The sequence below is a fragment of the Aotus nancymaae genome, unplaced genomic scaffold (assembly GCF_030222135.1).
Source record: "Aotus nancymaae isolate 86718 unplaced genomic scaffold, 86718_ANA_hifiasm-v0.15.2.pri h1tg000030l, whole genome shotgun sequence".
Taxonomy (NCBI): Eukaryota; Metazoa; Chordata; class Mammalia; order Primates; family Aotidae; genus Aotus; species Aotus nancymaae.
The window spans coordinates 25,227,573-25,254,254 of record NW_026988443.1 but is presented as its reverse complement, the minus strand read 5'-3'; positions in this window follow the sequence as shown (position 1 = coordinate 25,254,254).

Below are 26,682 nucleotides of genomic sequence, written 5' to 3'. Positions count from 1 at the left end.
AGAGGACCTGAAGGAGATAGAAACATTAAAAACCCTTCAAAACAACAATGAATCCAGGAGCTATTTTTTTTGAAAAAATAAAATGGACCTCTGGCTAGATTAAAAGAGAAGAAGAATCAAATAGTCACAATACAAAATGATAGAGAGGATGCCACCACTGACCCCACAGAAATACAAACAACCATCAGAGAACACTATAACCACCTCTATGAAAATAAACTAGAAAATCTAGAAGAACTTGATAAATTCCTGGACACATAAGCCTGCCCAAGACTGAACCAGAAAGAAATTGAATCCCTGAATAGACCAATGATGAGTTTTGAAATTGAGGCAGTCATAAATAGCCTACCAACCAAGAAAAGCCCAGAACCAGATGGATTTACAGCTGAATTTTACCAGAAGTATGAAGAGGAGCTGGTACCATTTCTTCTGAAACAATTCCAAACAATGGAAAAAGAGGGACTCCTCCCTAACTCATTTTATGATGCCTGCATACCAAAGGAAGAATACCAAAGGGAAGATATTATGGTTTCCTATATTATGGGTCCAAATCTGTAAGTTATGCCCTTTGAGTTTTGTGAACGAAGGAAGAATACCAAAGGGAGAATGAGTCCATTTTCTGAATGCAGAATTTTGCTTACCAAGAGCATAACTGATATTTGAGATTGTCTTGGTCTTACAGCAAAAAAAAAAAAAAAAAGTAGAAAGTGAGATTCCCAAAGCTAGCAGAAGACAAATACCAAAACCTGATACCAAAACCTGACAGAAAAAGAAAACTTCAGGCCAATATGAACATTGATGTAAAAATCCTCAACAAAATACTAGCAAACCGAATCTCTCAGCACATCAAAAAGATTATCCACCATGATCAAGTTGGCTTGATTGCCAGGATGTAAGGCTGGTTCAAGATATGCAAATCAATAAATGTAATTCATTACATAAACTGAACTAAAGACAAAAACCACAGGATTTTCTCAATAGATGCAGAAAAGGCCTTCAATAAAATTTAACATCCCTTCATGTTAAAACTCTAAATAAACTAGGTATTAAAGGAAGATACCTCAAAATAATAAGAGCCATTTATGAAAAATCCATAGCCAGTATCACAGTAAATGGGCAAAAGCTGGAAGCATTCCCTTGAAAACTTGCACAAGACAAGGATGCCCTCCCTTACCACTCCTATTCAACATAGCATTTGGAAGTTCTAGCCAGGATAATCAGGCAAGAGAAAGAAAAAAAGGGCATTCAAGAGGAAAAGAGGAGATCAAATTGTCTCTGCTTGCAGATGACATGATTCTATGTCTAGAAAACCTCATCAGCTTCTTAAGCTGATAAGCAACTTTAGCAAAGCCTCAGGATACAAAATCAATGTGCAAAAACCATAAGCATTCCTATACATCAACAGCAGACAAGCAGAGAGCCAAATCATGAGTGAACTCCCGTTCATAAGTGCTACAAAAAAAGAATAAAACACCTGGGAATACAGCTAACAGGGGAAGTGAAGGACCTCTTCAAGGAGAACTACAAACCACTGCTCAAGGAAATAAGAGAAGACAGATGGAAAAACATTCCATGCTCATGGATAGGAGGAATCAGTATTGTGAAAATGATCATGCTGCCCAAATTAATGTATACATTCAATGCTATTCCCATTAAGCTCCCATTTGCATTCTTCTCAGAATTAGCTAAAACAATTTTAAAATTCATATGGAACCAAAAAAGAGGCTCTATAGCCAAGACAATCCTAAGTAAAAAGAACAAAGCTGGAGGCATCACACTACCTGACTTCAAACTATACTACAAGGCTATAGTAACCAAAACAGTGTAATATTGGTACAAAAATAGACACATAGACCAATGGAAGAGGAAAAAAGAACTGAGAAATAAGACTGCACATCTGCAACCATCTGATCTTTGACAAACCTGACAAAAACAAGTAATGGGGAAAGTATTCCCTATGTAATAAATGATGCTGGGATAACTGGCCAGCCATATGCAGAAAATTAAAACGAGACCCCCTCCTTATGCCTTGTACAAAAATTAACTCAGGACGGATTAAAGACTTAAATGTAAAACTAAAACCATAACAACCCTAGAAGAAAATCTAGGCAATACCATTCAGGACATAGGCAGGGGCAAAAATTTCATGACAAAGATACCAAAAGCAATTGCAACAAAAGCCAAAATTGACAAATGGGATCTAATTAAACTAAAGAGCTTCGGACAGAAAAAGAAACTATCATCAGAGCTAACAGACAGCCTACAGAATGAGGGAAAATTTTTGCAATCTATCCATCTGACAAAGATCAAATATCCAGAATCTACAAGGAATTTAAACAAATTTACAAGAAAAGAAAACACCATTAAAAAGTCGGCAAAGGACATGAACAGACACTTCTTAAAAGATGACTTCTCCAAAGAAGACATTTATGCAGACAACAAACATATGAAAGAAAGCTCGACATCACTGATCATTAGAGAAATGTAAATCAAGACCAAAATGACATACGTTGGTAAGGACAGCCACCCAAAATTTAAGTACTTTAATTACAGCTTTGTTAAGAGCTAGGAGAAGGATAAGCAACCTGGTCTGAATACATAGGCAGATCCAATAGGGTCACAGGGATGCATTATTCAGTGCTGCTTATTAGACTTAAATTATAGATTTAAACGTGATTTAAATTAGACTTAATTAGACTTGCATTAATAGAAATGTAAATTAGTTCAACCATTGTGGAAGACAATGTGGTAATTCCTCAAAGATCTAGCACCAGAAATACCCTTTGACCTGGCAATCCCGTTACTGGGTATATACTCAAAGGAATATAAATTATTCTATTTTAAAGATACCTGCACACATACGTTCATTGCAGCACTATTCACAATAGCAAAGACATGGAATCAACCTAAATACCCATCAATGATAGACTGGATAAAAAAAATGTGGTACACATACATACCATGGAATACTATGCAGCCATAAAAGGAGTGATATCATGTCCTTCACAGGGACATGGATGGAGCTGGAAGCTGTTATCCTCAGCAAACTAACACAGGAACAAAAAACCAAATACTGCATGTTCTCACTTATAAGTGGGAGCTGAACAGTGTGAACACATAGACACAGGGAGGGGAATGACACAGATTGGAGCCTGGTGGGGTGAGGCAGAGGGAGGGAGAGCATCAGGAAAAATAGCTAATACATGCTGGGCTTAATACCTAGGTGACGGGTTGATAGGTGCAGCAAATCATCATGGCACATGCTTACCTATTAACAAACCTGCACATCCTGCACATCTATCCTAGAACTTAAAATATTAATAAAATTTTTTTAAAAAAGAAAGTGGGATTCTTTCCCCTAAATATCTCCCCACTAATGTATTAGAAGTAAAACGTTCCTTAATCTCTTTACCTTGTCTCAAGTTCTCATACATTAAGTCTTTAAAAATTAAGATTTTACAAAAACAAACTAGGAGCTGTCAATGTACAGAACACAGTGTTTAAAAATATAATTTCTTAATTATAAAAAAATTATCCCTCTTTGAAATTGACTTATCATGTATTAAAGGCCTTGGAGAAGGCCGACATCAAGACTTATCAAATCTTTAAAAGTCTGGGGCATTCACAAAATGAAAGCAATTTTGAAAAGCAGAATGTAACAAATGGGCTTGAGTGAGGTGTGTAATTGTAAATCAATTCTAATTAATTTCTTGGTTATTATCTACACGAACCCATTTATGTGAACTCACAAATGATTCTGCCAAGCCGGAAGGAGAGGCAAACTATTCTGAAAGACACTTCTTTTCCAGTTCCCTTCACCATATTTAATAGCTTAAAATAGTAGGGTGGAGTTAAAGGTGAGAATTTGGGGGACCCTGGGCATCTTGGAGCATTGATGAGGTATAGGGGATGTGCCCATAGGTGACACTCAATGAGCCACACCCTCATATAACTCCCTCCCTTTGAGTGGCTGTGGAACCTGTTACCTGCTTCTTATTAACAGAATATAGCAATGATGACAAGATTTTGCAGATATAATTAAAATCTCTCAGCAGGTGGCTTTAAGTTAATCAAAAGACATTATCATAGGTGGGGTTGACCTAATCAGGGAAGTCCTTTTAAAGAGGGTCTTGGGGTCGGAAACTAAGCAGCAAAGATTCTCCCTCTCCCTTGCTGGCTTTGAACAGGCAAGCTGTCATGGATTCTACAGCCAAAAAGAAAGAAATTCTGTGAACAACCAGGGGCGGGGGTTGCGGGGAGGGCTGTGCTTGGAAGCGAATCCATCCCTAGTTGATCCTCCAAATAAGAACTCGGCCCAACCAACACCTTGATCTCCACCTTGTGAGACTCTGAGCAGAGAACCCCGTTCAGCAGGGCCCCAGACTTCTGGCCTACAGAAACTATGAGATCATAAATGGGTATTGTTTTAAGTCACTACGTTTGTGATCATTTGTTACACAGGCACAGAAAACTAACGCACAAGCTGTGCCAGCGTGTCAGCGGACAGAGGGAGAGAGGTGCAGAGCTCTTTGGAAGCAAATCCCAAACCCTGCTCACTTCTCGCCCCCAACGCTTCTGCTCTTTGACATTGCTTGCTGCCATCCTGCCTTCAACCTCAAATCAGGTTTCTGCCTGTGATTCAATCTCTGGCTCCCTATGAGAAATCTTTTTTATATAAAATTAATATATAAATAAATTTGCTCTTGGAGTGATGCAGTGTGGAACAGAACCTGCCAGGCTCTCTAACATCCATAACAAAGGGAAAGACTGCAGACGGGAGGGGGAAGGCACAGCTTTATCCTCCATGGGGAAGCAGAGAATTCATAGTGATCTTATTGTAGATGTAAAATTAGGTCGGGGGCTCTATAAACTGATTAAAGCTCATGCTTCATGCTTCCAAGGAAAAAAAGCCAATGCAAAAGGGAATGATCCCTGGCTCAGGATGAGAAGGAAGGAGAGCCCTCTATGTTCATAGGCAGTGCAGCCATGTAGGATGCTTGGCCAGAATGAAGGTATAGAAAAGGAACCGGCCAGGTGCAGCGGCTCACGCCTGTAATCCCAGCACTTTGGGAGGCTGAGGCAGGCGGATCACGAGGTCAGGAGATAGAGACTGTCCTGGAACATGGAGAAACCCCATCTCTACTAAAATACAAAAAAAAAAAAAAAAAAATTAGCCGGGTGTGGTGGCACATGCCTGTAGTCCCAGCTACTCGGAAAGCTGAGGCAGGGGAATCGCTTGAACCCTTGCTTGAACTCAGGAGGCAGAGGTTGCAGTGAGCCGAGATTGCACCATTGCACTCCCACTTGGCGACAGAGGAAGACTTCATCTCAAAAAAAAAAAAAAAAAAAGTAAAAGAAAAGAAACAACCAAAGAACACATGGGAAATTTTCTAAAAGCAAACAGCAGACAGCCTGTGGAATACTGCCGCAGAGACACAAAGCAGCAATTCAAGGTCCCAGAGTTTAGGACCCTGAGCCACCCTGCTTCTCTCTAAGTTCATCTCCATTTGCAGCTCATAGCCCTTCAGTACCTATGTGTCTTGGATATGACAGGTAGCCAGGTTTTAAGATTCTGTATTGTGCCCTCTAGAAGTCAATGCCTCGCCCGTTCAGGAATTATCTCAATGCTTGGATTGGGATAAACAGTCTACACCGTCTGATCTGAAGATTCTTCTCCCATCCCCACTTTTCTCTAGGGTATTGCCCCAATTTATTTCTTCCTCTTTCCTCTTCCCTGAAATTTCTGGCTTTCATTTCCTTCTTGAAGTTGCTAAAAGGCCACCTCCATTTCCCTTAAATCCTAGCCCTTTCTTCTTGCTCCCAGGATGATGCTTTATAAAACAAAACAAAACGTGGCCTGGCGCGGTGGCTCATGCCTGTAATCCCAGCAATTTGGTAGGCCGAGGTGGGCGGATCATGAGGTCAGGACTTTGAGACCATCCTGGACAACATGGTAAAACCCCGTCTCTACTAAAATACAAAAAATTAGCCGGGCGTGGTGGCATGCGCCTGTAGTCCCAGCTACTCACGAGGGAGGCTGAGGCAGGGGAATTGCTCAAACCGGGAGGCAGAGGTTGCAGTGAGCCCAGATAGTGCCACCGCACTCCAGCCTGGTGACAGAACAAGACTCCATCTCAAAACAAAACTCATTCACATTGATTGATCTGTCTTATTGGTTACTGCAGCAATGAAGTCACTACCCAAGGGTTAAAAAAAAGACAGATTCTCTAAAACAAAAGGGTAGTGGTGGTTTTTGCAATGCTAATGTGTCTGGTTTGAATGGGAAACATTTTGAGTTACTAAAATATCTTTACCTTTTTAAGAATGAATGTATATGGGTAAATATCAACTTGGTGAAGCACACAGTAATTCTGATCTTATATACTGATCTAACTACCTATGGAGAGAATTTCCTGCTTAACGACTTGACTTACACAAGACAGAATAGAGAGAATTGTGAGGCTAGTTAAGGCTGCAGATCACCTGTTGATGGTTCTTGGGCCACATGCCTCAATTTAGACTTTAAATCAAACATCAAGAAAGGATATCGGGTCTTGAATCAGTTACATTTTCATTTCAGTAGTGACCAGAATCATTCAGTTCATTTTTGGTTCCAGGCCAGTTACCGGTCCAAACTAACTCGGGAAAACACTGCCCAAATTCTTTGCTCCAATGCAGAACAGAAAATAGCACGTCTACTTTGAGCTCCATGAAAAATAATGGGCTTAGTTTGGATGTAACTGTGAAAGAAGTTTCAATGCCAAGTCAAGGTGCTCTGTTTTCCTGGATGGAGGTGAACCTAGTTCATGAGTTTCTGCCCCAACCCTTGGCCACACCACTGGCTCTGGCCAGGAGGCTCAGGTAGGAGTCACTGACTCCTGTGACTGAGTTCTACAGATGGTGAGTAGAATAAAGCCTGAGGCTTACTCTCAGTTCATTTCAATACAGTTTCAGCTTTTGGGAATTGGGGAGAAAAGATAAATTAAAGCTCCTGACCTATCTAGTCCCTGGAGCAGAATTTTTTCACACAGATGCATCATATGACATTGAAGAAAAAAGTTCTCTCAATCCCACCCCTTGCCCCCAATAAAATCTGTTACGGAAAAAGCATTCCCTTCCAATGTCACTTTAGTCCCCCACAGTGACAGCATGCATAAAATCCAGTTTTATAAAATTAGCTAAAATAAAACCACGCAGCAACTTTTTCTTAGGTAATGTAACCCCTACCTGTCCTCAAAGGCCTGTTGGCTCCTTGTATCACAATTTTAAGATATTTTAACTGAAAATCTCTTGCTGCTTCTGCTGAAATAAATGGCTCAGCTATATCCCCAGGGTGAATGCCTGTGTATCTCTCATGGGTCTTTCTGGATGTGCTGGATCTTTCTGGGTATCATCAAACTTCTCCATCCAAGAATAAGGGATAGCAGCATCTCTTTGACATCCACAGCCCATTTGTCCTTTGTCAATATCACTTGTGCTTCTGGGGCCACTAATGGATCCTATCCTAGCAAGTACCAATGGGAACGAAGAAGGAACTTAGAAGCTGACAAAATTCAAGAAGAGCTGAAGCTTTGGAGCTAGCTTTGGTGGAGAAAGAATGATGAGGGATGTGGGAGTAAGCAAGGGATGTGTAAGAGGGTGAGTGGAAACGTAACAGTCAGTCCAGCTGTCCGAAGCATCCATCACTCAGGCAGGACTGCAAACCAGAAGTGACATAGGTTCCCAGGAGTTGCCACCACTCCCTGTGCCCAGCTTAGCTGGCACTAAAGGAAGCTCATGGAAAATGGTTTGATCTGAGAAAAGTGAATTAATTCCAAGCCATTCAAAATCATTATCTCAGAGGACTTTCATGGTGGTATTCGATGGATGCAAAGGTAATCACAGTTTTTGCCATTACTTTTTTTTTTTTTTTTTGAGATGGAGTCTTGCTCTGTTGCCCACGCTGGAGTGCAGTGGTGTGATCTCGGCTCACTGCAACCTCCACCTTCCGGGTTCAAGAGATTCTCCTGCCTCAGCCTCCCAAGTAGCTGAGATTACAGGCACATGCCACCATGCCTGGCTACTTTTTGTATTTTTAGTAGAAATGGCATTTCACCACGTTGGCCAGGCTAGTTTCGAACTCCTGACCTCAAGTGATCTGCCCGCCTGGGCCTCCCAAAATGCTGGGATTACAGGCGTGAGCCACCGCGCCTGGACTTTGTCATTATTTTTAATGGCAAAAACCACAATTGACTTTGCACCAACCTAATATATCACTCTGCTTGCCCATAGTAATAATGCTTTATCAAGAATACATTTATGCTCAGCAGAAGTATCTTCTCCTTAAAAGGTAAACTTATTTGGACTTGAAAAAAAAGTGATGAGGACTGCAGGCACCAGAAGCATCATGTTGTGGAGTAGAGAGTAATACATGAGAATCGTAAGATTTGGAGATTATCCTTACCGTTTATTTCTCAGTTTTTCTTGAGCTAAGAACGAATACACACAAAAGAATTCTTACTCTGACCTTTCCAAAACAGAAAAAGAGATGTATAATGGATGGTGATGTAGGTTTATTTTCTTGGAATATTTTCCAGGGCAATTAAGAAAAATATATTACATAGTTCCAAGACTATGACCAGATTCCTGTGGATCTTCCTGCATCCATTCTCTTCTCTTTTGTTTCTTTCAAATCCACTCAGAGGTACTGGGTCTAAGTTCTGCCATTTATGAGCTATGTGATCTAGGATGGGAGACTTATAACCCCTGTGAGACCTATAGTCTCATAAAATCAGCTGATAGCAGTACCCATTTGTACCAGTCAGAGCTCCAGCAGGAGCAGATGGCACTCTCAAAATGATTTGAGGTTGCAACAAAGGGACTGATTATAAAGGTGAGGCAGAGTTTAAGGAAACAAGACCGGATGGAGCATCTCAATGCTGGCAAACTCAGGGAGCTTTTACTCCCTAGATCTGCAGTGGCACAGCACAGGGGTAATTCCTACAACCTTCAAAGAGTAGCCACATGAGAAGTGGATCAGAAAGGATCCAGGGCCCTCGGTCAAAGGGATGCTACCAACCCTTGGCCATTTACTGTGGAATAAACACCCAAACCTTTCCCTCCTCTCACTCTCTAATCCAGTCTTGATCCCAAGACTGTGTTCCTTCTGTCTTGATTATACATTTCAATCCCTTGATGGGACTTTTCTCCCATTTGTCACATCCAGCTGGAAACCAGAAAGCAAAGAGACCCACTAAGAGGGTCCATTCTGGTTGGCCCCCTGGGTACAAAGCAGGGTAAGAAAGGATGGGAGCAGACGTGGAGGCACCAATGGAAAATACAAGAACACTTCAAAAATGGAACTTTTATGTCATCACTCAACGTTACTTTTATATTATTAACCTGTATTTACTGAGCCAAACCCCTCTGATAGTTCTACAATGTATTACCCTTCAAATCTAAGCTAGACCTAAAATCCTATCTTCTGTTCTAAGCTATCACCTCTCAGTAGGAAAACAGAGGTGTTGAGTGTCACCTTCATCCTTCCTGAGACAAACATGAAAATCAATCTCTCTACAGTTTGCCCATAACCTTGTGCTTGTCTGTATTAATACATTCCTGTTGTTTGTCTTTATTTCTGTTTACACGATGTAAATGTTATAGAATCATCAAACTTCAGAAATGGACTTTAGATAACAGATTAAATTAAGGAGACCAACTACTCTTTCATTCCACAGATATTTACTGAGCCTGGATTTTATCATCCATGCCAACTATAAGTGATGAGTAGTGGCGACCTACAGCATTGCATTGAGAGAAACTGAAAGCTGTACTCACACACAATAGGAAACGCGTCTATTGCAGCTGAGGGAAAGGGAGAGTGAACCCACATACCAGAAACTTACTTTATCTTGCCAAACACAAATATGGGATGCTGCGTTAAGTCTGAAATTCAGATAAACAATGAATCATTTTTGGTACAAATATGTATGTCCCATGCCATATTCGGGGCATGTACTTAAAAAAGGATTCACTGTTTATCTGAAATTCGAACTAAACTGGGCATCCTGTATTTTTACTTGCTGAATCTGGCAAGCCTGACCCTGACCTTGGATGAGGTTCTTGGCTGACCTTTCCACTTGGTAGATTGGGAATCTAAGACTTAAAGATATCAAGAAACTTTCCCAACTTGACACAGCTAGTTAAAACAGAATCAGGGCTAGAAGTACTTTCTACTGTCACGTACGGTGTGCCCTCTGACTTAGATCATAAACTTCATGAGGATTTAAGTACATCTGTAAGCCACCTAGCAAACCTTTGCAGGCTGCTGGGCCCCTAACAAGCTCTTTCAGATTGACTGAAAATATGAACTGGAAAATGTCATAATGACATTTCATAATAGTGTTCTGTTAGTTTGTAATGTACAGTATATTACACAAATTCATCAAACGCTTGCAGAATTAATGGCACCATGCTACCATTCTTATTCAAATTTTAATAGGCATGAACATCTATATTTATATGCAGGAGTTCCAGATTAGGCAGTTATTTGGTTTTCTATAAATACAGAAAATCAATGACAATCCAAAAACCTATTACAGCTAAAAAGTGACTTAAAATGTAAAATGGGAATTTCTACCTTTTCAACCATTGAAACTATTTCTTTATTGAAGCTGAAAGATATTTAAAAGGAAAACCATTTTTTTGGCAGAGATTTGTTGATATGTCAACAATCCAGTTATCCTACAAATATATTCAGGGTTCAGGACATGGAAGAATCCTAGGGTGATTGCCCGTAATCCCTATCCCTCTGAGTTGCCCCTTCTTGAACCATTTATTTGGCTCCAGTGGTCAACAGAACTCTCTCCCCAGTGCACAGCTACAGCTCCAAAGGAAAATATGGCTTAGGTGTGTGAATAAAGAAAGTAGTGACATTATATCGTTCATGACAATAGTGTGTTCAGATGTGATGATTGATTACCATCCATGGTAGGCAGAATAATGGTCCCCTAAAGATATCTATACCCTAATCCTGAAATCTATGAAGTGTTACGTTACATGGCAAAGGAGAATTAAGGTGGCAGAAGGAACTGAGTTTGCTAATCTGATGACCCACGATAAGGAGATTATTCTGGATAATTGCGATGGGTTCAGTGTCATCACAAGGGTCCATAAAGTGAAAGAGGGTGACTTAAGAATCAGAGTCAGAGTGATGCAGTGTTAGAAATACTCTGCCAGCCATTGTTGGGTTTGAAGGTGGAAGAGAATCATGAGCCAAATAATGGGGATAGTTACAGGAGCTGGAAAATGAGAAGACACAGATTATCCCTCAGAGCCTGCAGAAAGAAATAGTTTTCACCCAGGAAGACCCATCTTGAACTTCTAAAGTTCAGAATTATAAAATAATAAACATGTGTTGCTTTAAACCACTCTGCTTATGGTAATTTGTTACAATCACCACAGAAATTAGTACACCACCTTTCTAGAATGATCAATTATATGTTAATATCAGTGTCAAACAAAACACTTAGTAATATCACTCTCAAGCATAAGAGTCATAAAAAGTAACTAAGATGGCCTGGGCGCGGTGGCTGATGCCTGTAATCCCAGCACTTTGGGAGGCCGAGGTGGGCGGATCACGAGGTCAAGAAATTGAGACCATCCTGGCCAACATGGTGAAACCCCATCTCTACTAAAAATACAAAAACTAGCTGGGCGTGGTGGTGAGTGCCTGTCGTCCCAGCTACTTGGGAGGCTGAGGCAAGAGAATTGCTTGAACCTGGGAGGTGGAGGTTGCAGTGAGCCGAGATTGCGCCACTGCACTCCAGCCTGGCGCCTGGCGACAGAGCAAGACTCTGTCTCAGAAAAAAAAAAAAAAAGTAACTAAGATATTGAGATGATCAACCAAAATAAACAAGAAAATGGCATTGCTATCTGGAACCAGATAGTAGACATTTTCCAAGGATGAGGTCAAGTAAGTATAAAAGGAAGCCCTCACATTTTCATATAACATCCCCAATGAATTGTCTTCTGCACCCCTTAAGGTAGGCACATTCTGCTTTGAAGATGATCACTCTTGAAGCTAGAATCTGTATCTGATACATATTTCAACTTGTTCCCCGACATAGCTGCTGAGTTTAACACAGAGCCACAGAAAGGACATTTCTATAGAGGACAATAAATATCAAGATGTGTTAAATGGATGGATGGATGGATGGATGGATGAATGGATGGATGGATGGGTCACTTTTCTCCCCTTGCAAGGTAAGACACTGTCATGAAGAAGATGGGACTGGATTCAGGAGTGTGGTCTAGCTTCTAACAAGCTGTGAGATCTTGATCACTAGCTGTGAGATCTTGAGCAAGTCACTTCCTCTCTCTGGGCTTTGGTTTCCTTACTGTGAAAAATACAAGAGGAGCTCTAAAGCTCCTTGGAGCACAAAGGTCAGGGATGCTAGAGATTGGGGTGATGATGGGAAAATTCAGGAGATGATCCATTCAGAAAGTCCTCAGAAAACAGGCAAGGGGTGAATTCAAGCCTTTGGATGATCCCTGCCAATGTAACCACAGCCCTGCTTTGTCTACGTGGATTCAGTAGGGCCACGATGGATCCTGAAACTCTCCAAGTGGTGCTACAGGATCACCTTCCCCTGAAGCAAGAGGTCCTGGTGATGGTGCCCCAACAGCTGGCACCCTGGTCCCTGACTCAGCCTAACTCCTAGAGCAAAGCTGGTCAGAAAAACCAAGCATGCAGACAAGGAGGACATGGACAAATGAGGTCATGCCACATGAAACTTCTAAACTCAGGCCTATGTAAAGCAACTGTCAGTAGAGAATGTTGCTCATTGGCCTGGCTTCAGCAGGTCCAGGGAAATACCAAGCCGGGGTCTTACCTTCTTCTGAGGCTGCACACATGCGTCACAGCCAAAGACAGATTCCAGCACTATCAGACCAATTATTTCACAGGATGTAATGAGTCCCTAGTCTGACGTTCCTTTCATTTCCACGCCTATCTCACTCAATCAGCTTCTGAGTGTAGTGACAGGACTTGGCTTCCTTCCCTACAGAACTGTCCAGTCCTTATTGACTAAAATAATTTTTATTTTATTTTATTTTTCCTAATGGCTACAACATTTTTTCTCTCTTCACTTTAGGCCCCGGCTTCTGGTCCCTGCCATCATGGAAGATGGTGACTAATCCTTTTCTCTCACTGATATGGTTGCCTCCAAAGTATTTATAGACTCTGGTCACTTTCCTCACAGACGCCTTTCTTCTGGGAAGATATAAATTACTTCTTCAGTTGGTCCACTCAAGTTTGTTCTTCCAACATTCATATCATTTTTGCGGCCTTTCTTTTCTTTCCTCTATATTTTATTTTCCTCTTAAACTGTGGGGATGTGAGCCACAGCTAACTTTCCAGATGTGGTTAGAATCTTCTTGGGTGAGGCAGAACCATCCAATTCTCTACCTCCACCCTCTCGCCACAGACCTTTCCTTTGAAAATGGAATTGGCATTGCTGTATTAGTCCGTTTTCACACTGCTGATAAAGACATACCTGAGACTGGGAAATTTACAAAAGAAGAGGTTTCTTGGACTCACAGTTCCACATGGCTGGGGAGGCCTCATAATCATGGTGGAAGGCAAGGAGGAGCAAGTCACATCTTACGTGGATGGCAGCAAGCAAAGAGAGAGCTTGTGCAGAGAAACTCCCCCTTATAAAACCATCAGATCTCCTGAGACTTATCTGCCATCACAAGAACAGCATGGGAAAGACCTGCCCCCATGATTCAATTACCTCCCACTGGGTCCCTTCCACAACATGTGGGAATTCAAGATGAGATTTGGGTGGGGATACAGCTAAACTCTACCACTGTGCATAGATTTGGGTGGGGACACAGCTAAACTCTATCACTGTGCACCCCTCATTTGGCTGGCCATCTACTTTTTGCCTAAGGTATCTTTCAGCTATGTCCATTCTGCAGTTAGCTCATCTTGTTCCCACTTGGATCTTGGCTGTTTGAATCCCTGCCTGAGTACGGAACTGTGGACAGAGAGAGGGCCATCTGGGAAGGCCTCTCTCAGATGGAGATGTACGAGCAAGCATTTGGACACAGTGAGGAAGTAAATCACATGACCCTTAGAGAAAAGGTGAGTGCAAAGGCCCTGGAGTAGGAATGAACTTACTATAAGGTGAATGTGGTTGGAGAGAAGACAGAGGGAGAGTGATTGACTGGGCAAACCCAGGCGTCATGGGGCCTGAAGCTTATGCCATTTGGGGGACCCTCTTTAAGACAGAGAAAATAAAAACATAAATATAAAATCATTTAGGCACATTTCCAAATCCTGGAAAGGGCCTGTGCAGGTGAGAGGCTATGAAACCTATATGCCCTTGCTCCAAACTAAGCTGCCTCCAGCGGAAGAAGATGTCAAGGAGTAGATGGGGACAGATCTAGCAAGGTCTCTGAGACCATGGTAAAGATGGGAAGCCACAGGAGGAAGATTTGAGTAGAGAAGGGCTAGGCTTCGATTTGCACTGGAAAAAAAATGTTTGCTTCTTACTTTCTCTCATGTCTGAATAGGAAATTGACAGGGGAGAGAAAGACAAGAGTAGATGCAGAGAGATCCAGTAGGAGGCAAGAGACAAATGCATTTACACCTGGGTAATGGGTGGTGTAAACTAGAAGTGACAAACAGTAGCTGGGGGTATTCTGAAGGCAGAAGCTGCAGAGCTGCATGTGGCTTTGATGTGGTTGGTAAAAGAATCCTGTGTTTGCAGCCAGAGGAGATGGAGGAGTGGTCGTAATATTTACCAGGATCATTCAGCATCAGGTTTGGGACAAAGAGTCAGGAGTTCCATTTGTCAGCATTTAGTTTAAACTGCTTCTCAGGCATGTAAGCAGAAACTCTGAACAGGGACTTGAATATGCAAACCCAAACCTCAAGGGAAAGAAAGGGATAGCATATAAATTTGAGCTTTAGTTACATGCAGATTATAAATAAAGCCATGGGGTGTGGAAAAAATACCTAGGGGGCAAATGTAGAGGAAGAAGAGAAGTTTAGAGCTCAGAACCAGGGGACTCCAATATTCCCTGGTACAACCCTTTCAAACAGTTGAAAAGACGTCCGATGCAGTGGCTCATGCCTATAAACCCAGCAATTTGGGAGGCCGAGTTAGGAGGATAACTTGAGGCCAGGAGTTCAAGACAAACCTCGGCACCATAGTGAGACCCTGTTTCTACAAAAACATACAAAAATTAGCCAGGCATGGTGGCATGTGCCTGTAGTCCCAGCTACTAGGGAGCCGGGGCAGGAGGAACGCTTGAGCCAGGGACCGCAGTGAACTATGACTGTGCCACCGCTCTCTAGTCTAGTTGATGGAGCAATACACTCTCTCTAAAAAAATATTTTTTTTTTTTGAAACAGAGTCTCGCTCTGTCACCCAGGCTGGAATACAATGGTGCAGTCTTGGCTCACAGCAACCTCTGCCTCCTGGGTTCAAGCGATTCTCCCGCCTCAGCCTCCTGAGTAGCTGGGACTACAGGCGTGCACCACCACACCCAGCTAATTTTTGTATTTTCAGTAGAGATAGGATTTCACCACATTGGCCAGGCTGATCTCGAACTCCTGACCTTATGATCTGCCCGCCTCAACCTCCCAACGTGCTGGGATTACAGCAGTGAGCCGCCAGGCCCAGCCTCATTAATCTCACTTTAATGATTTACTCATGACTCCTTGGTCCAAAAGCTCTCCAAATTCATTTTTGTAATGGGTAAGGGTGGACCTTGTCTATGTGATTATTTGCTGTAGAATCCCCACGGCCTAGCATGGTGCTGGTATAAGCTCATTAGGTACTTGGTGCATGAATGAATGTTGAGAGAAAGGGGATTAGAGCTCATCCCTTTCATGACCCTCATTGCTGCTTTCATGGTCCATGCTAGCTTTAGAACAACCACACCCATGACCCACCAGGATCCCAGCGTTGGGTATTCCTGAGGTATCCAAACAAATACCCATATGTTCTGTTCTTCCTATGTGTAAGCACCTGACTTACCTCCAGACTGAACCTTCATACCACTATATCCATTAATGATGCCAATTCTAAGTAACAAACATGCTTGTTTACACACCCCCACAAAGATGGTGCCATGTGTGAAGGCAATAGTCATGCATCATTTCGTTCCACAGCTTGAGCCATCCATTGCCCAAGGGACAGCTGGGCAACATCGCTGAGCCACAGATGGCAACAGGGTACAATCTCGGTTTATCAGTCACACAATGATGCTTTTCTTAGGGGCAATGGTTTTTCAACTCTGTAGTATTTGGAACTGTGAGTAAGCAGTGCACATAAATGAATGCATTTGCTCCAGAAGTTGTTCTCGGGACTTATTTCAAGACCTGAACCTTGTGTGAATTGCTCCTAATCATACTGAATCTGGAAGTATGTCTTGGACACTCTACCTTCAACATGCATCTTACATCCTCTCACTTCTCCCTGTCTCCATGCCAGGACCCTGGTCTAAGCCCAAATACCATCTTCCTGGACTCTGCTAACAGCCATGGAAATAGTCCCCTGCTTCCACCCTCACCTCCTCTCATTCCATTTTTCAAGTATAGACACAGCTTCAGGGACAAACAAGATTCAAAACGTGAGATTTCCAAAAGTAAATTTTCAAGGTACTCCTATGGGAAAGCGCCGTTGAGAATATCCTTCTCAAGTTTAGCACAGTCCCTCAAGGTAAGCACCTTCAACCCTGCTTTGACTGCAAAGAGTTCTAAAGGTACAACTGAGAGGTCTCCACTTTTCCTTCTTCCTATTAAAAATGGCTCTTAGATGCTTTTATTCTTAGTGAGGCCATCCTATTGAAGCACCAATATAGTTATATAAGCTCATCGTTTCATGCTCTATTCACCTTCTGAATCTTTTAACCCGACCTCCCTCAGCTGAGAAAAGAAATACTATGGGTTTAAATCTATCTGCTATCAGCTGCAGCACGGTAATTCTTACCCTAGGGCCCCAAACTCTCATTTCAGACGGGCTAATCCAAACCTCTTTTGGAGGCAATGCTATTACCTTCACTACCTGGTTTGGCCGTGTGCTGAGCCCCAGTTATATTTAGGCAGTGGAGGGGAAAAATAGGGATATTAACCTCTAACACTGATGAAAATAATAGCCACAATAAAATCGGGATGAAAAATGCAGGGGTAGTAATTATTCGACGCTACCTTACCCCAGAGGAAATAGTTTTCAGATAGAGCCTTAGAAATTTGTAAAAGGCCCCTCCGTTTGTTTGTTGTTGTTTTTTTAATAAGGCAGGTGTAGGTGCTTTCTGGAGACAGAGGGGAGTTTACCAGAACCTCAAACAATGCGCCGTTAAGTGATGGGGCCCAATAGAACCCTGCTCCCCTCCCTCAATTCTGGAGAGGTTGAAAAGAAAGTGACTCTTGGAGCCACTTCCCTTTTCTGATCTATCTGGCAGCAGCCTAGTGTGGAAAATATACTAGGCTATATTTCAAATAACCTAAACCAACTGGCAAAAGGTACTAAATTCTTGCTTTTGTGTCTGGCTCTTAAATTCCTGCAGACCTGACTTAACAGACAAGAGAGGGTCATAAAACTGAACCCGTGAAACAAAAATAGACCTTTCGGGACTTCTCATACACACACAGCAGGGGTGCCAAAATCGCTTTCATTTCTTCATGTTTCAAATCGTGTTGTGCTTCCTCCACATCCTCATGGGTCTGGGCAGGCACGAGGAGCAGGCGTCTTTCTTTGCATAGCGTGTCTATCACTGAAGTGTGCAGGGCTAGGAGAGCTTAAACTGCCAGGGTCCCGTCTTTATGTAAAACAACAACTCCACTTTCCCATAACCTCTCCATTTCCGTAATTAATTTCAGACAGCTAAGACGATATGCCCCGTTCTATGCGCTACGCTAACTGCTGTGGTTTTAAAAAGGCTTTATGCTTTGAGGTGTCCTCTTTCAGAAATCAAATAATTTAGATCTTTAAAAAAAAATACACAAGTGCCTTCTGGCTATCAATGACAGCGAGTAGCAATAATAGAAAATAATAATAGTAAAAATATGCAACCGCGTTAATGCCAGGGACCTGGGGATGCAATAGACAGAAATGAAATTAGAGGGGAAATCATGATATTGCTGAAGTGCTCGAATGCGGGCTCTCATACTAAGACCAGGGGGATTGGGATAAGGTAAAGTTAATTGCATTTCCAGATGACAAACCTCTCACCTCTGAACTGAATGGCTCTTTATAAAAGCTATCAGTAATAAACTGTAAATCTCAGCCATGATTGCAAATAAAGGTCATCCCTTTCATGCTGCCACTTTCCTGGGCCTTATTACATTCCCGTTCACACTTCTTAAGGTGCGCCAGCTGTCCATATAAGCAATCAGTACGGCTTGCTTGCTTTATTTTTTTTTTAAGGGACGACATTATCGGATTTACATCCATGCACATCGTGCACCTGAATTGGGCCAATCCTCTACTCCTGAAAGGAAGGCAACATCCGGAGCTAGGAGCACTCTTCATCTTCTCCCGTGAACGTGAAGGTCTTGCATTCCTCTGTTTTACAACCTAGCATCACCAGGCTTTATAAGAAGGAATACACAGCATCTAACACATCGATCCTCATTGCTGTGGTCCCGCCACAATTTCCCTTTCTCATAGATGCAGGGCAAGGATCCTGTCCCCCACCACTCCCTGGATCAACGAGCCTCCTTTAGGAAGGTGAGTTAAGGGCCGGGCACAGTGGTTCACGCCTGTAATCCCAACATTTTGGGAGGCCGAGGAGGGCAGATCACGAGGTCAGGAGACCAGCCTGGCTAACATGGTGAAATCTCGTCTCTACTAAAAATACAAAAACTTAGCCAGGCATGGTGGTACATGCCTATAGTCTCAGCTACTCGGGAGGTTGAGGCAAGAGAATCACTTGAACCTGGGACGCTGAGGTTACAGTGAGCCAAGATCGTGCCACTGCACTCCAGCTTGGGGATAGAATGAGACTCCGTCTCAAAACAAAACAAACAAACAAAAAAAGTGCAATTAAATCTAATTTAAAACAATAAAGAAAACATGTATTCATTTCATTTCTACCATATACATGACACTGTCCCCAAATCTTTTTTTCTCAGTGCCTCTTTCCAACTGTATCAATGAGACCAATGGCTGATACCCAATGAGTACTTACTCTACGCCAGTTACGGTGCTAAGCACTTAACATCCAGTACCTCATCTAATCTAATCCTCACACCTCCTATGTCTGGGTGACATTTCGTCTTCATCTTGTATGTAAGTGAACTGAGGCTCAGGCGGTTACTTCCTCAGGTTTCTGATGACTGCAAGAAGCAGAACTGGGTTTTTTTGTTTTTTTGGTTTTGTTTTTTTTCCTGTAGCTAAAAGAAGCCCAAAGCATCCTGGAAGGGACTGAGAAAGACGGAATGTCACAAAATGGCAAAGTCAATTTCTGAATGTTAAGCTGACTTCAGAAACTCACTCTGGCTGCAGTGAGCCATGTTCACGCCCTTGCCTTCCAGCCTGGGTGACAGAGTGGGACCCTGTCTCCAGAAATAAAAATGTAAAAAATGAAAATCAAAATCAAATCAAACAAATATTTTTTAAAAGCTCACTCCTAGGAAATAGAGCAGATGCTGAAAATGACCCATGCTGAGGGTAAGAAATGGCTACACCAATAATTCTCATGCAACAACTCTCGTCTAAGAGACAGCACACAAACTACTGCCTTTACTGTTGAAAGAGTGTTTAAAAAGATAAAAAGCATTAGACTTGACTCACAATGAAATCTAGTTCTAAATCTCTTACGACATCCCTTACCATTTGGGCATTTATTCATTTGATCACCATGTGACAAATGAGAAAGCTGCTCTGTGAGATTTTAATTTCTCTATCTGTTAATTACCTTAACTTGCCTACAAAAGTTGTTGTATCAAATGAATGGTGAAAATATTTTGCAAAACAACATATTCTTCAAACACAAGTTTAAAATCACGGTAATTCCCTAAATGCAGCAACGTGTATTAAGCTGCTGTTTTCAGCTGGGTTCTAACTATTTTCCCAAGTCAGACTTAGGAAAAGTCCTAATAGGTGAGAACTACCACAGCAATAAGAAATATTGCTGTATTTGCTTCTTACCCACTCAAAATGACAATCACTTCCCCCGCGTGTGCCTTTGCACGGTGCTAAATGCTAAAAGATTTAGAAAGGCCTGAAATGCCTTGCTGTTACCTTCCAAGAGCTGACAGCTTCTTCTGATGAAAATAAAATGGTAAGATGGTCATGCAGGATTGATGGTTCCAAATGACACGAGCAACCATATCAATCCAAAATATAATGACTAACAATTTGTGCCTGAGCCCAAGAAAAGTCAAGATCACTTCCTATTAGGGAGCATATGGGAAGGCAAATATTAATTATAAAGTTTCTAAATGGAAAATGCACAAATGCGTGGAAAATGAGAAAAGCTAGAACTGTTTTCTCTGAACATCTGAGATTCATCTGCTCTGGAATAAGCCTGTGTGTCCCCAGCCCTGCCCTCGGTGGGGGTGGGGGGTCCAGATGGAAGCCCCACCAGATGGCTACAGAGTGGCGCACAAGAACCCATGTCTTATATTTGGAACACAGAAACCAGCATATGGCTACAGCATTCCTGAGCCTCCCAACATGTGCCAAAATACATCTTGGGAATTCTGGTGGTGATTTTTTTCTTTATCGGCTGAGCTCAAATTCACACTTTCAAAGACCACCAGAGTAAAATCACTAAATACAATAATGCTATGTTGGAATGAAACACAATTCAGTTATAGTAATTACCCAGGAATGAATTTTTCAGTTAGTGATGAATAGAATTCATCTGAGAAAAAGGTAACAATGACCATGATGAAGAAAGAGGAGGAGGTGGTGTGTTTCCTTCTAGAATGGGGCTGAGAAGAAAATCCAAAGAATGAGGTTGCCTATCCTGGGTCCTAAAATCCCACACATTGTTCATGTATTCATTCTCTCATTTACCCTGCCATATGTGCCGTGTGCAAGGTGAAACATTTAAGACCTACAAAGATAGATAAGGCCCTAATCTACTAGGACCTTGCATCGTTCCACAAATGAAAATTCAAGGCAGAGAGGCACGGGTCAACAGTGAAAGCAGAAATGCAGTTACAGTCCTGTTGCACAACAACAAAGATCACCTCTGATGAAACAATGATCCCAACCCTTTCTAAGATGTTTTTTTCTCTTCACCTAACCCAGACCATGACGTCATGACTGGGGTAGCTTCCGCCACCATGGACTCCTTCCTGTAAACCAGCAAAATTCATTGCAGTTGAATTTTTTTTTTTTTTTAAGATGAAGTCTTATTCTGCCACCCAGTCTGGACTGCAGTGGCGTGATCATGGCTCACTGCAACCTCCGACTCCTGTGTTCAAGCATTTCTCATGCCTCAGCCTCCCAAGTAGCTGGAATTACAGGCACGTTCTGCCACGCCCGGCTAATTTTTGTATGTTTAGGAGAGATGGGGTTTTACCATGTTGGCTACACTGGTCTCAAACTCCCAGCCTTAAGTGATCTGCCTGCCTTGGTCTCCCAAAGTGCTGGGATTACAGGCGTGAGCTACCATGCCTGGCCTCATTACAGTTGAATTCTGATGCAGACTCATCACTCTCTGTTAATTTCTTTCCATTTGTGAATAACTTCATATTTTAACAGTGGATATATGTGCAGAGTGCCTGTCACGAAAGTGCAACATAACTGCCAAGTGCTATTACTATTCAGAGGCTGCTTTTTGAGATACCTATTTCCTATTTACAGGGAAGTCCCTGGGTACACATGAAAGGTAATATCAGTTACTCAATAACAATAATGACGAAGAGTTGCATGTAAAAGCTACAGCTTTTGCTTCTTCTATATTAAAAGCTTTAGCAGTGATTATGAAGAACAAAGGAGAAAGGGACTATTTGCTTGGGAAGATGAGGAAATTAATATAATTTGGGGGCTTTCAAGAAAGTAGCAGTGTTCAACCTAGTTACTTTATTTAACACTCCCTGCCCTATTACCTGAGCAGGAGAGCAACACAGCTGCACGAATCTGGAATCACTATGTTTTTTTCACTGAGACCCATGATTCCCAAACTTTAACATTCATCAGAATTTTACCTGAAGAACTTTGTAAGGCCCCAAAGAGTCTGATTAAGCAGCTCGATTATAAGGCTAGAGCCTGAAAATTTACGTTTCTAATAAGTTCCCAGGTCACGTTGCTGTTAGTCCTGCAGTCACACTGCGGGAACCACTGGTGTCGATCACGCTTTGGCCAACTACGGCCCACTGCTTGTTTTTGTAAGTCAAGTTTTATTTGAACACAGCCACACTCACCATTGACACATTGCCTATGACTGTCTCACCCTACAGTGGCAGAGGTCAGTAGCTGCAACAGAGACTCTGTGGCCTCCAAAGTCAGAAATATTTCCTATTGGGTCCTTTACAGAAAAACTGTGCTGACTTTTGGTATAGATGATAGCCAGAGTCATAGGAACTTAGAGCTGGAAGAAACCATCTTGAGCCTCATCCTCTAGTTAATAAACTAGGAAGCATACACTGGAAGTTGAGAGACGTTCAGATTAAAGCCCAGGCAGGGTCCCCATGGCCTAGTGCAGAGTCCTGATCACTACAGAAAGACTCTCTTTGGTCAGGAATCGTGCTTTCAATGCTCAGCTGGCTCTGTACAGAGGTAACCCCACATGGAGCTCCTATCTCCAAATGAGAAATCTAAATCTTGAGACCTATGGAAGGATAAGGGCTTAAGCCTCTGTTTTGCTGGGTAGATGAATCCAAGTGCTGATATATTAGATAGTGACCTACAGGGCTGTGACTTCTAACTTGTTTTTGATAACAGACCCCTTTGGAGAATCTATCAAAAGCTATAAACTTTCTACCCTAGAAATACGTATGACACATGCAAAATTTTACATGCAATGTTAAAGGCCCATTATCCCCAGAAGCCCACTCATGAGCAGCTATTTAAGGTCCCTAATTTAGAGTAGGACTTGAAGGATGCTTCAAGCCTAGCTCTTTTCTGGTGGCAGTTATTCATCTGCCATCCTTCCCCTTTGAGAACATAAATGGTTAAGTGTATGTGACAGAAGCATGGGCTGCTCACTGATTTTCTGTGGCTCCCCTTGGGGTTACATGAGGCCAAATGAATAGGTCTGAAAAGTGGGCTCTGAGCAGGAGTGACAAGCATGACGGCTGAGCAGAAGCATTAAAAGTTGGCACATGACCGTCTGGTTCTGTCCTTTTCTGCAATAAAGGACATCCTGTGTTCCAGGTTGTCTGCTGCAAGATGGCAGACCTGAAAGACTGGGTCCCTGAATCACTACGTGGAGCCGATCCTTATCCAACACTGAGTTGAGTGAAATATGCACGGTATATTAGGAATAAACTGTTGCTGTGTTAAGCTTCTGCAGATTGAGAGTTAATTTGTTATCACAGCATAACCTAATCTACTTCAACTAATACAATAGGTAAAAACTTCAGGATATGTAATTCTATGGGATTCTCTTTTTCCCCCAACTTAGATGCTGGAGCAGCATGGAAATGCTACTTGCCAGAGAGAAAGGGGGGCACTGACAGGGACGCCATGGTGAGCAGCCCACTGCCAGCTTCATTTCTAAGGCACTCATTCTCCAGCTTCCCAGAGAGTTGACTTTGACGGCTTAAAGCTGAGTACCTGGCCAAGGTGAGCCACCCCAGGCACAACCTGCAACCAATGACTAGTTAATGTGGTTATAAAGGCCCAACCCCCATTCTCTAATTAGAGACAAATCTGTGTGGCCAACCCAGCCTCAGAACTCTCTATGGGATCTGCTGAGGCCTCTGCTGCAACTATACCACTGTTGAACGCCTTCCTGTGTCCAATCCCATTTCCTTCACTCCCTTAGTGGTCTTATTCCCCAGTGTATGTCCCCAGAAACCTCCTTCACACAAATCTCCATGTCATGTACTTTCTGGAGAAGCCAATCTAAGGATGACACCTAGGAAAGAATGGGGGCTGAAGGTGGACAACAGTCAAAAATTCTTTGTTTATTTAACCTGGAGAAACCTCAGAGGGAAAGAATTTGTGACCTACAGCATCTGGGACAGTTTCACATTTTATTCTGGGAAACTGATGATTGGTTCACTCAGATCCATATACTTTCTGTCCATTGTCAGACATTGGTAAATCAGTCAACAGAACTGATTGCACATGATAACAACAGCTAACACCATGTACCAGTCACAGTGGCAAGGACTTTATATGGATTACCTCATTTAATCTTTGCAACAATCTCATGTGATAGACCCTATGATCGTCCCATTTTCCAGATGAGGAAACTCAAGTCAGATGACCTGCTCAAGGTCATACAGCTAGTAAGAAGCACTAAAATACATAGAGTTGTCCTCAGCACTGAGTTTCACCTTACCCTGGACTCCACCTGTTTCAGCTAGTAGCATCCATACCAGGCTAATATTGTTCCTAAGAGCAGGAACCTGTCCAACCCCGGGTGTCTTTAGAGAACAAGGAGAGGAGACAGATGGAAAAGCAAGAAAGGGAGTCCCCTAGATGGGATGCCTGCATGAGCACAGCCTCACTGAGAAAATGGTGAGGGCAGCAAATCACAGGAAGATGCCTGGCTCTTTTGGAGAGATGGCGGGCAAAGGAAAGGAGACACGCAAGCATTTGGGCTGTGGAATCATACAGAGCCATGTGATTGAGGATATTACATAACCTCTCTGAACTTCAATTCCCTCATCTATAAAAGGGGAATAAAAGAGAGAACATCTCAGGATGGCAGAAAAGATTAAACGGTAAGTACACGTCAAGTGCTTAACCTACTACACATGCTTAACATCCTTAGCATGTCTACGGCCTGACACCTAGAAAGCAATCCCAACACATGAGGATCAGGGATCCCTTCTTTACCCATGACCAAAAAGTTAAAAAGAAAGACTCACTCTTCCAAAATTGTTTCTATATTTTTGGCTGGGCTCTGCGGCTTACGCCTGTAATCCCAACACTTTGGGAGTACAGGGCGGGTGGATCACGAGGTCAAGAGATCGAGACCATCCTGGCCAACATGGTGAAACCCCATCTCTACTAAAAATACAAAAATTAGCTGGGTGTGGTGGCACGTGCCTGTAGTCCCAGCTACTTGGGAGCTGAGGCAGGAGAATTGCTTGAACCCAGGAGGCGGAGGTTGTAGTGAGCTGAGATTGTGCCACTGAACTCCAGCCTGGTGAGAGAGAGAGACTCCATCTCAAAAAAAATATTATTTTGAACAAAATAATACATACACATAGAAAAGCTAAAGAGTCGTGTAAGTCCTCTAACGAGGAACGGCGGTCCTGTGCTTCACCTTCCACCCACTCCTAATTCCTGCTTCCCAGAGGAAACCACTTTCGGCTCTTTTAGTTGTTATCTCTGGTATTTGCCTCCATGTTTCTAACTAATCTGCATTTACTAAAGTTTCCTAATTTTCTCTTAAAATATTGTTTGATTTCAAACTATGGAAAATGAGGATTCACATCTCTTACAATTCCTAAGTACATCATATGTGCACTGAACACACATATCATTGTCATGATATAGTTGTGTAACAGCTTTTAGTTACAATACTGCCTGCTGCGTACATTATAACTGTATTATTAATAAACCTTATTCATATATAAGCCATGTGGTTTATTATAATTACAGTCCTTTTGTACCAACTGTTTGTTTTTCCAAGAGTCAGTAACATCCTTGCTTTTCTGGCTGCTCTGTTTTCTAAGTATCTACCAATTATTTATCCCCAGATTCTTCCACATATACGAATTTTCTGTGAATATATTTAAATACATCAGATAATCTATCCTATACATTCTAGTCATTTTTTGTTTCTTAGAGACATGCAGAGCTCTAGTCTCATTGCTGTAAATTAGACTAGGTTTCTCATAAGCCCTCTGCCCTGCAGTCACTCTGAGATGTCTCTTCACCGTCATCCTGAGAATTCCATTTGCCTCCTTCTGGTAGTCAATCATCTATTCCGCAGATACTTATGGCTTCTTCTTTCAAGTTTCCATCTTTACCAGTATAAAGGTGGGGTGCGGGCAGGGTAAACCCTAGCCCCATGCCTAAGCAGCACTTTGGCTGGGCATTAAGTTCTACATTGGAAACAATTTTTACTCAACATTTATTATCTTCTAATTTCCAGAGCTTCTAGTGGGACAGCTGATGCTATTCATATTGGGTCTTCTCTCCTCTCTGAAAGGTTTAATCCCTGTTTATATGGAATTTCTGCCATATGTACGTACGGCCTGGGTACTTCGTGGCCATTTCTAATCTTGAATGACTTTTTAACTGCATCCTACTCTTACTTCATGGATGCGGCTCTTCCTTTGTGCCTCTGAATGCCTTGATTTTGTTTATATCTTTTCTTCTAACTTTCTGCTCTGCGTCTGTTTCCTCTGAGTTCATTTTTTTGCTTTTTCTTCCCACTGTAATTGTCATAAAGTTTTCCCCAAATGTCTGGATAAACATTTTCTATTGATTTGTATAATAAAATGTGACACATAAAAAAAAAACTGTTGGAAGCTCTGTGTGGTGTTGGTGGTCTCTGTGTTCAGGAAGGGACCTGGTTGTTTCTTTGGGATCTCAGCTGACAGTA